Source organism: Trichosurus vulpecula, chromosome 1 (genome assembly GCF_011100635.1).
Source record: "Trichosurus vulpecula isolate mTriVul1 chromosome 1, mTriVul1.pri, whole genome shotgun sequence".
NCBI lineage: Eukaryota > Metazoa > Chordata > Mammalia > Diprotodontia > Phalangeridae > Trichosurus > Trichosurus vulpecula.
This window is the reverse complement of record NC_050573.1, coordinates 100,124,130-100,130,129: the sequence shown is the minus strand read 5'-3', so window position 1 is coordinate 100,130,129 and position 6,000 is coordinate 100,124,130. Positions and strand designations below refer to the sequence as shown.

At 39.7% G+C, this 6,000-nt stretch overlaps 1 long non-coding RNA gene across 1 annotated transcript in view; it reads right to left on the bottom strand.

The window, feature by feature from the left end:
- Positions 1-400: 400 nt before the first annotated feature.
- The window catches only part of LOC118848757, a 105,147-nt gene continuing 99,547 nt past the window's right edge, over positions 401-6,000 (bottom strand). The window contains exon 3 of the long non-coding RNA XR_005010262.1: positions 401-1,404. This is a non-coding gene — a long non-coding RNA (uncharacterized LOC118848757). The remainder of the gene's footprint in view (positions 1,405-6,000) is intronic.

The window sequence follows — 6,000 nt, the reverse complement described above, 5'->3', positions numbered from 1 at the left end:
TACTCAAAGAATTTATGAAAAATAAATGAGCTCAACTTGCAGGTTTGAGCTGCAAGGCTAGGAGTGCTGATAAATTAAACATCACTGTCAGGAGATCTTAGCTACTGTTTAACTTTACAAGATTTGCTAATAAACAAGGCCATTTGGACAGGGGGAGGTCTAGTCTTGGGTCCTTTTTGGGAAAACAGTTGAGAGCATATTTGATTTTCTTGGGATTTTGAGTCCTAAAGCCTACGATTGAGTCCTGTCTCTGCTATTAAGTTGCTATGTGACCTTGGGCAGGTTACTTCCCTATTCTGGGCATCAGCTTCCTTTTCTGTGTGGTGAAAGAACTGAACTAGTAATCTTGAAAGTCCCTAGGTTATGGGGGTGGGGCTGGGGGAGAGAAGAGGCCGGAAAATTTCCAGTTGTATCTTTAATTTTTTTGACCATTTTTGTACCTTACAAAATGTGGGCTAGGTATGATCCCGAGAATTTGGGAACATGTCATGTGCAGGTCCTTGAGACTGGGAGATTATTTGTTTATTATACAACCACATTAGTAGCATTCTCCTTGGGAATTAAATATAACATGACCGACCGATTGTGTCATGGGATCTTTGGTACTTTGGCAGAATTTCAAAACAGCTTATTAGTTGAAGAGCAGAGTGAAAGAGTCGGTGGAAAGAACACTGGACTTATGAGTGATAAGACCTCAAGTGCATTCACAGCTATGCCCCTTACTAGTTAAAGCAATCTTTGAAAGGTCTCTTAACCTGTGTGAGGCTTCCTTTTCTAATCTGTAAAATGTGGGTACAAATGCTTTTCTCACAGGGTTATTATGAGGATCAAATGCAATAAAATATTTGTGCCTAAGTGATTTGTAAACATTAAGTGCTGTACAAATGTAAGCTGTTGCTTAATTGCTGGCTTTTATTTCACTTTCACTTCTCCTGTATCCATTCCTTAATAGAAACTCTTCCTTGTAAGAAACAAGTACCTTGAGAAAATAAACTGAAACATTGATAGTGTTTTCCAGTGGATGCCTCATTCCAACCAAGAGTCCCACATTTCTCTAATGACAGGAGAGAGCTATGTTTTAACAGTTGGTCGTGGCACTGATCTGAATACTGATGTCTTTTAGTGCCATTTTCCTTTTCATGAATGAATGCGTGAATCTTTCCAAGTCTCCTCGAATTCCTTATATTTGTCATTTCTTAGAATGCAAATCCATTCCATTACATACACAAACCACAAATTGTTCAGACATTTCCCAATCATTATTAGTATTAATGAAGTAAGGGCAATGGGTAGAGCCACGGTCTGGGAAGTAGAAGAACAGGGTTCTAATTCTGGCTCGGCCAAGATCTCATTACGCAGCCTTGGTAAATCATTTCACATCTCCGGACCTCCGTCTTTTTTAATCTGTAGAAAGAGGAAGATCGATGTAAAGATTTTTAAGGTCCCTTCTTGCAGTAATATTCTCTGATTCCAAAGCCCCCTGTGATTTCCGGGTGAGGTGCTGAAGAAGTTTAATGACCTTTTCTATTTTTTACTTCACATTCAGCAGTATGGTATAGTAGAAAGAGTGCTAACCACAGAGGCAGAGGACCTGGGTTCAAAACCTGCCCCTGACACTTAACTTCCCTGGGCTTCCTCATCAGTAAAATGAAGGGGTTGGACTACGTTGCCCATAAGGTCTCCTTTTACTCCAGAATTATGATCTTAGGATCCTCCTATGTCTTCTCAAGCAGGACAATGTGACCAGTGAATTGAATGGGAGCGTAAGGATTTGCATACCTGCAACCTCCTACCTTGAAGGTCCCTCTTTAGCTGCCTACCTCGGAATATTAGTTGATTCCCTAAGGAATGATTCGTAACTAAGGGTGTAACTTGCTTTTGTGTGGAGTTTTTCTTTGGGCCAAATAATAGGTTGAATCATCTCGAATGAAGTTTTCACAGTTTTGATGGGAGAATGAGAATCTGGGGGAGGAAAGAAACGGAAATGACTAGAGGAGAGGATGGAGACAAAGAAGTAAATTTGTCCCAGCTTTCCGGTTGAAATCCAAGTAGTGCTTTCTGTTATACTAAGAGACCTAATCCACACAGCACCCTACTTGTGAGCTAGGTATTATGAGCATTATCATCCCCATCTTATAGATCAGAAAGTTGAGGGTCAGACAGGTTGCCCAAGGTTACATAGTTTGTGGAAAATCTAGGTGCCCCAACTCTTGCTTAAATGTTTTTTCAACTGTATCACCTTGTCTTCGGTCCGTTCTTCTTGGGGAAATAGACGTGCAAAAAGGTTCCTTTCTGGTATTCTGTGTGAGAAGGAAGATACTGGCTATAATGAAAGCCAATTGTATACTGTTTGTCTTCCCCCTCCAGGAGAGCCATAAATCATAATAAAGAAAGAAAAGGAAGGGGATGGGGGAAGGTAATGTCTATGAAACTAACCAACAAATCAGAAAAGTCTGATATTATACATTGTGTTGCAGACCTTTGATCTCCCACTTCTTTTTTGGGGGGGGGGATGGAGGGAGGGCAGGGAGGCAATCACAGTTAAGTGATTTGCCCAGGGTCACACAGCTGGTGAGTGTCAAGGGTCTGAAGCCACATTTGGAGTTCTCCTCACTCCAGGGCCTGTGCTCTAGCCACTGTGCCACCTAGCTGTCCCCTCCTACCTCTTTTTTTAAAAAATCATTTATTTATTTATTCATTCATTCATTCATTCATTTAATATTTTTAGTTTTCAGCATTGGTTTTCACAAGAGTTTGAATTACAAATTTTCTCCCCATTTCTACCCTCCCTCCCACTCCAAGATGGCATATATTCTGATTCCCCAGTCAGCCCTCCCTTCTGTCATCCCAGTCCCCATCCATCCCCTTTTCCCTTACTTTCTCGTAGGGCAAGATAGATTTCTATGCCCTAGTGCCTGTATATCTTATTTCCTAGTTTCATGCAAAAACTTTTTAACACCTGCTTTTAAAACTTTGAGTTCCAAATTCTCTCCCCTCTTCCCTCCCCACCCACCCTCCCTAAGGTGGCAAGCAATTCAATATAGGCCACATGTGTATCAGTATGCAAAACCCTTCCACAATACTCATGTTGTGAAAGACTAACTATATTTTGCTCCTTCCTATCCTATCCCCCTTTATTCAATTTTCTCCCTTGACCCTGTCCCTTTTCAAAAGTGTTTGCTTTTGATTACCTCCTCCCCCTATCTGCCCTCCCTTCTATTGTCTCCCCTTTGTATCTCCCTCCTCCTTCTTTCCTGTGAGGTAAGATAGCCAATTGAGCATGTATGTTATTCCCTCCTCGGGTCAAATCTGATGAGAGCAAGATTCACTCATTCCCCCTCACCTGCCTCCTCTTCCCTTCCTACAGAACTGCTTTTTCTTGACACTTTTATGTGAGATAATTTACCCCATTCTATCTCTCCCTCTCTCAATATATTCCTCTCTCATCCCTTAATTTGATTTTATTTTTTAGATATCATCCCTTCATACTCAACTCACCCTGTGCCCTCTGTCTATATATTATATATATGTGTGTGTGTGTGTGTGTGCGCGCGCGCGTGTGTGTGTATATATATATATATATATATATATATACATATATGTATGTATGTATGTATGCATGTATATTCCCTTCAGCTACCCTAATACTGAGGTCTCATGAATTATACACATCATCTTTCCATGTAGGAATGTAAACAAAACACTTCAACACTTCAGTCCCTTATGATTTCTCTTTCTTGTTTACATTTTCATGCTTCTCTTGATTCTTGTACTAGAAAGTCAAATTTTCTATTCAGCTCTGGTCTTTTCATCAAGAACGCTTGAAAGTCCTCTATTTATTGAAAGTCCATATTTTGCCTTGGAGCATGATACTCAGTTTTGCTGGGTAGGTGATTCTTGGTTTTAATCCTAGCTCCATCGACTTCTGGAATATCATGTTCCAAGCCCTTCAATCCCTTAATGTAGAAGCTGCTAGATCTTGTATTACCATGATTGTGTTTCCACAATACTCAAATTGTTTCTTTCTGGCTGCTTGCAGTATTTTCTCCTTGATCTGGGAGTTCTGGAATTTGGCAACGATATTCCTAGGAGTTTTCTTTTGGGGATCTTTTTCAGGAGGCAATCTGTGGTTCTTTCAATTTCTATTTTACCCTCTGGTTCTAGAATATCAGGGCAGTTCTCCTTAATAATTTCTTGAAAGATGATATCTAGGCTCTTTTTCTGATCATGGCTTTCAGGTAGTCCAATAATTTTTAAATTATCTCTCCTGGATCTATTTTCCAGGTCAGTGGTTTTTCCAATGAGATATTTCACATTGTCTTCCATTTTTCCATTCCTTTGGTTCTGTTTTGTAATATCTTGATTTCTCATAAAGTCACTAGCTTCCACTTGCTCCAATCTAATTTTTTTTTTTTTTTTTGCTTTTTGGCAGGGCAGTTGGGGTTAAGTGACTTGCCCAAGGTCACACAGCTAGTACATGTGTCAAGTGTCTGAGGCCGGATTTGAACTCAGGTCCTCCTGACTCCAGGGCCGGTGCTCTACTGACTGCGCCACCTAGCTGCCCCTCCAATCTAATTTTTAAGGTGGTATTTTCTTCAGTGGTCTTTTGGACCTCCTTTTCCATTTGGCTAATTCTGCCTTTTAAGGCATTCTTCTCCTCATTGGCTTTTTGAAGCCCTTTTGCCATTTGAGTTGGTCTATTTTTTAAGGTGTTATTTTCTTCAGTATTTTTTGGGTCTCCTTTAGCAAGTCATTGACTTGTTTTTCATGGTTTTCTCACATCACTCTCATTTCTTTTCTCAATTTTTCCTCTACTTCTCTTACTTGCTTTTCCAAACCCTTTTTGAGCTCTTCCATGGCCTGAGACCAGTTCATGTTTTTCTTGGAGGCTTTTGATGTAGGCTCTTTGACTTTGTTGACTTCTGGCTGTATGTTTTGGTCCTCTTTGTCACCAAAGAAAGATTCCAAAGTCTGAGTCTGAATCTGAGTCCATTTTTGCTGCCTGGCCATGTTCCCAGCCAACTTACTTGACCCCTGAGTTTTTTGTCAGGGTATGACTGCTTGTACAGTAGAGCGTACTTTGTCCCAAGCTTGAGGGGCTGCGCTGTTGTTTTCAGAGCTATTTATACACAGTAAGCTCTGCCACACCAGCGCTCCTCCTCTCCCAAGAACCACCAACCCAGATGGAGACTCAGATCTAAGCAGGCTCTGCACTCCTGCTTCTTAAAGGAAGGTAGGGAGGTATTTTTACATATCTCTTCTTTGAAGGCAAAGTTTGGTCATTATAATTTTGCACATTCAGCTTCAGTTTTTGTTGTTTTTGTTGTTTTTGTGATTGTGGTTGTGGTTGTGGTTGTGGTTGTTCTTTCCATTTATATCACTGTAGCTACTGTGTACTTTGTTTTCCTGGTTCTGCTTTACTCCACCTAGAATCACTCATAGAAGTCTTTCCAGGCTTCTCTGTAGCCATCATATTCACTGTTTCTTTCAGCACAGTAATATTTCATTACATACATGCATTACAAATTGTTCAGCCATTACCCAGTTGATAGGCATCTGCTTTGTTTCTAGTTCTTCGCTACTGGGAAAAGTGTTGTTATAAAATTTTTAGTGTATTTGAGTCCTTTCTTTTTGCCATTAGCCTCCTTGGAATATATACTTAGCAGTGGAATCTCTGGTCAAAGCCTAAGAGCATTTCAGTCACTCTCTTCACATAATTCTGAATTGCTTTTCAGAATAGTTGGATTAATTTACAATTAATTTACAGTTACAACAATGCACTAGTGTGCCCATTTTTCCACAATCCTTCCAACACTGATTTCCTATTTTTTGTCATCTGAGTGAATTGGCCAGTAGTGAAGTGAAATAACAGAGTTCTATGATTTACATTTATCTTATCAGCAATTTGGAACATTCTTTCAATAGTTTGTAACTCTTTTAACCATTTCTATACTGAGGAATTATATGTATATATATATTATATAATAATAATATATATTA